This window comes from Cebus imitator, unplaced genomic scaffold, assembly GCF_001604975.1.
Source record: "Cebus imitator isolate Cc_AM_T3 unplaced genomic scaffold, Cebus_imitator-1.0 Scaffold85, whole genome shotgun sequence".
Taxonomy (NCBI): Eukaryota; Metazoa; Chordata; class Mammalia; order Primates; family Cebidae; genus Cebus; species Cebus imitator.
The window spans coordinates 2,397,997-2,405,685 of record NW_016107400.1 but is presented as its reverse complement, the minus strand read 5'-3'; positions in this window follow the sequence as shown (position 1 = coordinate 2,405,685).

Sequence of the window (7,689 nt, the reverse complement as noted above, 5' to 3'; positions counted from 1 at the left end):
CTCAACCTTTCAGAACCTCAATTCCTCAGCTATATACTGAGGATTCTAAATACTCCAGCCTCGCATGGCTGTTCCCAGTATCACATCAGCCTTATAAAGAGAACATGCCTGCGGCACCAGATCACTGGGACATCAGTCCTGGCTCTGCTATTTCCTGGCTGTGTGACCTTGGGGAAGTTACTTTACCTCTCGGAGCCTGCTTCCTCTTCTGTAAGAGCATTAGGGTACCTAACTCCCAGGAGGGTCACAGGATTCAATGAGTTAACTTCATCTTTTGAGTGTTGCCTGGTGGTAGTGAATGTTCAATCGACATCATTTTATTAGTCACCCCAAGGATGGCTTTGATAAGCTGAACTGATCCCTTCAAGGGACCTTGATCGTGGCATTACCCAGCTCTAGGCTAAGGCTGATGTCAGATTGCTAAATTGGAAGTCTACATCCTACCATTGTCCCCAGCACCCACTGTCTCAAGGCAGGGAGATGAGGTCATGGGAATTGATGTTTTTGTCCTGAAGGGTTAGGCCAGGGAGGATGGGCAGCCCCTCTCTCCCACTCCTGGTTGCTAAATGGGGAAGCTTTGGACTGAGTTCCTAGGGGTGTCCAAAGATCTTTCCTTCTTTCCCAGACATTTCTGAATACTTGAACTTTTTACAGTGAGCATATATCACTTCTGTGATAAACAAACAAACAAACAAGAAAGCTATTTTCATTTTTGCAAAACCAATCCAAGGCTGAGTCACACCCTCCTAGATTCCCAGAGTCACTTTCTGACCTATCTGGGTCACTTGTTCATTGGCCTGGCTTTCTCTAAAAATAATCTAATGGAACCAGGAGCCTCTTTTACAGTTCCTTTATCTGTAACGTGCTCTGACTCTACAGAGGAAGTAACATTAGCCACCTCCCAAGCCCAAGTAAGCCACAGACTGTAAAGTATGCAGCACCTCGCCAAGCGCACCATGAGTCCTCAGTAAATGGTACCTTTATTATTAATGAGAGTTAATTATGTTCTATGCCGGATACCTTGTATGCTCTTATTTTAACCCACACAACAACCCAAGGAGGTTCTATTACCATTCCCATTTTACAGATAAGAAAACTGAAGCTCAGGGTGGTGAGGAGACTTCCCCAAGGTTCCGAAGTCAAACCATATTGCATTTTCTGTCTGCCATGTTCTTTCCCCTGATTTCCCACAGTCCGAATTCAGTCTGATGTCACCTTGATGGGCAGCTTCTCTCATCTGTTCCTTCCCTGAGCAGTTCCTCCTTTGGCCAATTTTCTCCTCTTAGCTGGCTGAGGGCTCGTTACCCCAGCCTCACACTGGAATCACCTGGTGAGCTTTGAAAACTCCCCATGCCCCAGCTGCACCCTAATCAATTACATCAGAATCTCTCGGGGTGTGACAAGCGTATAATGCTAGGTGTCCAGTAAGAGTGTTCATTAACACCACTCAGGGGATTCCAATGTGCAGCCAAGATTGTAAACAGGTGTTTTAGAGTTATTTGTAGGCCTGTCTTTACTTTCTTACAAAATGGGCCAAACTGTGAACAACTGTCCATTTTGCCCAGGACTGAAGGGGCTCCAAGGACATGGGACTTCCAGTGCTAAAACCTGGAATGTGCTGGGAAGACTGAGACCCCACTGTCACCTTGGCCAAAGTTAGGTTCCCTTGGAAGCAAAAACCAGTGTCTCCAGGTGCCAGGTCAGTAACTATAAATGTGGAGTCGCTGGTGGAAGGCAATAGGAGACAGTGTTTAAGGACAGATAAAGATTGTGTGTCGGCTGGGCATAGTGGCTCACGCCTGTAATTCCAGCACTTTGGGAGGCCGACGAGGGCAGATCACAAGGTCAGGAGATCAAGACCAGCCTGGCCAACATGGTGAAACCCCATCTCTACTAAAAAAAAAAAATACCAAAAAATTAGCTGGGAGTGGTGGCACATGCCTGTAGTCCCAATTACTCAGGAGCCTGAGGCAGGAGAATTGCTTGAACCTGGAAGGCAGAGGTTGCAGTGAGCTAGGATGACACCACTGCACTCCAGCCTGTATGACAGAGCAAGACTCCATTCCCCCCCCACCCCACCCCCAAACAAAAGAGTGTGAGTCCTGCCTGGAGCCTTCAAATAGAATTTTTTTTGTTTTTTGTTTTTATGTTTTTCCAGGAGACACAAAGCTATGAATAGAATTTATTGTACATGTTCAAAAAGTTAGAAGAGCTAAAAAAAGGAAAAAAAAGTTAGAAGAGAGGATTTTGAACGTTCCCAACACAAAGAACGGATGCATGTTTGAAGTGATGGATATGTTAATGACCCTGATTTGATCATTATGCATTGTATACCTGTATCAAAATAACACCCTCTACTCCATGAATATGTAAAATTATTACATGCCAACTCAAAATACAAGGAAATAAATGCAATTGAAGTAAACGTAACAACAGCACTGTGCCATCCATCTAGACCCACTTGTTTCGAACTTTTTGCAGACCACCTTCAACTTCCACCGACAGCCCCCGAAGAGTCATCTTCCTGCAGCAGAGTCTCGGTGGACCTGGTTCTCAAGCCTAGCTGCACATGAGAATCATCTGCGAGCTTTAAAATCCTGATCTGCAGGTCCCAGCCAATGCCAATTGAGCTTAGTCTCTGGGGTGGGATACCAGCATCAGTTTTTTATTATTATTATTGTTATCATTTTATTTATCTCTGATTTTTTTGAGACAGAGTCTCTGTCACCCAAGCTGGCATGCAGTAATATGATGATATGATTTGGCTGTGTCCCCACCCAAATTTCATCTTGAAGTTCCCATAATCCCCATGTGTCATGGGAGGGACCCAGTGGGAGGTAATTGAATCACGGGAGTGGTATCTCCCATGCTGTTCTTGTGATAGTGAATGAGTTCTCCCAAGATCTGATGGTTTTATAAGGGGCTTTTCCTCCTTTGCTTGGCACTACAGCCTCTGATAAAAATTAGAACCAAAGAGGTGCTTCCAACACATTCATTCACTGGGCACCACTGAGCCTCTGAATGCTGGGATGTCAGCCTGCACTGCCAGCTGAATGGCTGCTCTGCTGTGTGACTCTGGGCAACAGACTTCACTTTTCTGTGCCTCAGTGATGTCCTCTGCATCTAACGTCAATAAGGAAGTGAACGCTGAGGCACCTGAGTCTCAAGTCCCATGGCTATTCCAAGGGGAACTGGAGATCCAGGGTTCCACTCCTAGGGACCTTGGCAGTGGAGGGAGACTTAGTACCATGGCAGGAAACCAGTGGGGAGTTCCACGTGAGGGTGGAGGGGTTGTATGTGAGGGTGTGCATGCCAGAAGTATGTGTGTACACGCAGTGGAGGGTGATATGTGAATGTATGTACATATGTGAACTTGCATGAGAATTCGGTGCACATATGAAGATGTGCTCATGTGACCACCTAAGTGCACGTGTGTATGGGCATCGTGGAAGTGCATGTGCTGGATTTGTGCATAATGTGTGAATATGTATGCATATGCCTATGTGTGTGAGTGTGTATGAGTGTATCAGTGTGTGTGTTACCAGCTGGGTGTTGGTGGCCAAGGTATTTTGATCTTTGGTGGCTCGGTTTTCCCATCTGCTAGAATGAAGATAGTAGCAGTCCTCGCCATAGCGGATAAAAGATGGCCGCAAATTCATGCCACTGCTGCCATGGAGAGGCAGAGCCAGTATTCCTTCCCCCGGAATCTGGCTGAACCTATAATTTGTTCTAACAGAATCTGGGCCTTAAGAGATTTGCAGTTCCTCATCTGCAAGAGTGGAATATTTTTCTTGGAACCTAGTGGCCATGTCATGAGAAGCTAGAGCCAAGGGGTGTAGCCACTTGGGGCAAACCGAGGCGTGCAGTCATCAGCCCCAGGTGAGCTTGCAGCTCATGACAGCCACCAACCACACACCGTGGGACGGAGGCCCACTGGATGGATGGTGCATCGCAGTTGAACCTCAGATGACTGCAGTCCCAGCCAATATCACCAGGAGCAGAACTGCCCAGCTGAGCTCAACCAACATGCAAAATTGTGAGAGAGAATGATGGCGGTGGTGGCTTTTAAGCCACTAAATTTTATAGAGTGGAGGGTTATGCAGCAACGGATAACTGGTACCTCATAAAATTTTACGCCCTTAGAACAGAGATTGGCAAGCTTTTTCTGTAAAGGGCCAGATAGTAAATATTTCAGGTTTTGCGAGGCTTACGGTCATTGTCACAGCCACCCAATCTGCTGTTGTAGCGCACAAGCAGCCGCAGATAATACTGTATGTTAATGAGTAGGCGGAGCTGTGTTCCAATAAAACTTTATTTACACAAAGAGGCTGCAGGCAGGATTTGGTCCATGGTCCACAGTTTGCCCTGACCTAGGATAATGTCTGGAACACAGTAAGTGCTACACAAGTGTTAGCCGTGTGTGTGAGCTCACAAGCATGTATGTCTATGTGTGCATGTGTGCACATGCGGGTCTACATGGGAAGCATGCCTCTGAATGTGTGTTGTGTCTGTGCAAAGGATCTGTTTAGCCCTTCTATAAAAACCAAACAACAAGCTTGTACCAACCAACATTTCAACACGGCTACCCCAAGACTTCCTGCTACTATTCCGGCGAGAAAGGGAAGCTTCGGGAAAAGCCAAGAGAAGAAAGAGCTGATGTGTCTCTGTCATTTTCATCTGCGTTAAGATTGGAGGGAAGCCATCATTGGTGGCTGTGCTACTGTAGGGCAGGCTGCCCACACCTTCCCATCTGCTGAAAGCATGAAGTCAGTCCTTTGAGGGGAGAAGGGGAGGAGAGGGGACTCTGTAAAAATGAAAAAGGAAGCTTTTTAGGAGCTTTGAAGGAGGGGTTGGGGCAGAGGGAGAATGATCTCCCGCTCCTGCTCCTGCGGTGGGTGGCTTTTCCAGGCAACTCGTAAACATCTGCTTGCTTGTTTCATTTTGATCGCCTGCTGTGGGACTTCTGAGGGCCTACTTCCTGTATGACTAATTTCCTTGGCTGGCTTTGCAAAGGCCAAGGAAATGCAGTGAGCGTTAATTTTGGAGACAGCAGATGAGGGTTCAAATCTGTTTGTACTTCCTTACTAAATGCCCTAGGGGCATATGATCTCATCCCTCTGAGCCTCAGTTTCCACATCTGTAAATTGGAGCTCCTATTATATAATAGCATCACCTCCTAGGACTATTGCAGTGATCAAAGCAGAACACCGTGTGTCCAGCAATTGTCACAGAGCTTCACTCAGTAAGTGCTCCTGAAGGTGACACCCTGAAACAGACCTCCCCAGACTAGTGTGCTGGACTTCAAGATTTCAGGGAAGCCTTCCCTAATTCCCCCAGGCTGCGCTAGGTCCCTTTGACTTAAAACCAGTGTCATAAAAACTGGTTTCTTTCCTTCAAAACATTTACCTCTGCTAGTTTTGGTGTTTGTTTTTTGAGACAGGGTCTCACCACTCTGTCACTCAGATTGGAGTGCTGTGGCACAATCACGGCTCACTGCAGCCTCAGCCGCCTAGGTTCGGGTGATTCTCCCACCTTGGCCTCCCAAGTAGCTGTGACTACAGCTGTGTGCCACAGGGCCCAGCTAATTTTTTATTTCTTGTAGAGACGGGGTTTCACCATGTTGTCCAGGCTAGTCTTGAATTCTTGGGCTCAAGCAATCCCTGTGCCAGCACAGGTCCTGGCACATAGTTAGCACTCAATCATTATTCAGGCTCCCGATGGGGTCTTCCAAACTGGGGTTATGATAAGCGCTGTCTTCAGCATCCTGGTGTTACCTTGGCAAAAATCCATACAAGTCTGCAGCAACCTCAATTCTTGCCTCCTCAAATGAAAGAATTCAACTGAGGAGCACAAGGGAGAAGGAGAGGCCAAGGCAAGTTTCAGAGCAGGAGTGAAAGTTTATTTAAAAACTTTAGAACCGGAATGAAAGGAAATACAGTACACTTGGGGGAGGGCCAAGTATATATGAAGTCCTAAGTCAAAGATCACTGCACTAGTCCTGGGAGGTGATACTTGATCTTCCAAGTGCCCCGTTTCACCTGTGACTGAGGGTTTTATATGTTGGCAGACTTCCAGGGTCTCGAATCCCCTCTCCCCTGATTCTTCCCTTGGAGTGGGCTATCCGGATGTGCAGTGGCCTGCCAACACTTGTGGGGGCGGTGGCCGGTGGTGGATGCGCAGTGTGCTTACTGGAGTTGTATGAGGTGTTCTTCCTTTACCAGCCTAATGTCTCTAGAAGGACATATACCAGTTAAACTCTGCCATTTTGCTTCTTAAAGCTCATGCTTGAGCCCATGCATCCAACTCCTAAGATCTAATGCGGAAGGTGCTGATCACCAGTTTCATGGTCTTGTCTTGTCTTGACTTTTCTTTTCTTTAATTTTCATTTCTTTTCCTTTCCTTATGTTTTCTTTTCTTTTTTGAGATTCACTCTTGGTGCAGTGGCGTGATCTGAACTCAGTGCAACCTCTGCCTCCCGGGTTCAACCAATTCTCCTGCCTTAGCCTCCCCAGTAACTAGAATTAAAGGCACCCACCATCACACCTGGCTAATTTTTTGTATTTTTAGTAGAGACAGGGTTTCACCACATTGGCCAGGGTGGTCTTGAACTCCTGACCTCGAGTGATCCACCCGCCTCCTTAACACATGGCTTTTATTGCCTCTGTGGGATGGTGCACACATCCCTTCTGCTCCCCGCCCATTGGTGAACAAGTCACTTGGCCCTGCCTAAGTGCTGGGGACTGGGAGATAGAGGTTTACTCATGCATATTCAGCATGTGGAAGGGGAGAGCTTAGACTCTGGCTGCTCCCATGAGGCTGGTTTAGTGAGAGGACGCCCAAATGCACTTTCAAGCCTTGCAAATTGGAGATCCATACTAATTAGACTGCTTTTGAAAACCAGGTATTTATCAGAGAAAAAAGAATCATCACAGGTCTTCTGCTTAAAATACGGAGCAGGGTTTCTAGCCCGCAGTTTCTCGCCGTGCCAGGTCCTGACGTTTTCTCGCCTCCAAATGCCAAAGCCATTTGTCTCCAAGGCTGAAACATGTTTTAATGGCCTCATTTTGATAAGGACGACAGTTGCCCATCCGAGGCATAGCTGCTACTTTGAGGAGACTAATGATTGAATAAACCATGAAGATAAAAATTGTTTGAGAGATTTGGCTCTCAAAAGCTTTTAGCCTGGGCCTGCCGTGCAGTAGGACTCCTAGGGGTCTTTTTTTCTGGCTTCATTAGAAGGTGCCTTGATGGACTTTATTTTTTTAAGTGCCAGCTGAGTCACTACACCTAAAGATGAGTGAGTGAGGGAGAGAGACTGAGATAATGTTGAAAAAACCATTGAATATTCATGAAAAGAGCCAGCATTTTGTAAAGACGGGCTGTATCTGACTATATGTTATCTGCAGGCTATAAGATTAAAAGAAGGGGGGCAGCCAGATATGGTGACTCACACCTGTAATCCTAGCACTTTGGGGGGATTCAGTGGAGGGTCCCTTGAGGCCAGGAATTTGAGAACAGTATGGCAACAGGGTGAGACCCTGTCTTAAAAAAAAAAAAGCCAGGCATTGTGACATGTACCTGGAGTCCCGGTTACTCAGCTGCCTGAGGCAGGAGGATCACTTGAGCCCAGGAGTTCAGGCTGCCCCACTACACTCCAGGCTGGGCAGCAGCACAAGACTCTGTTTCTGG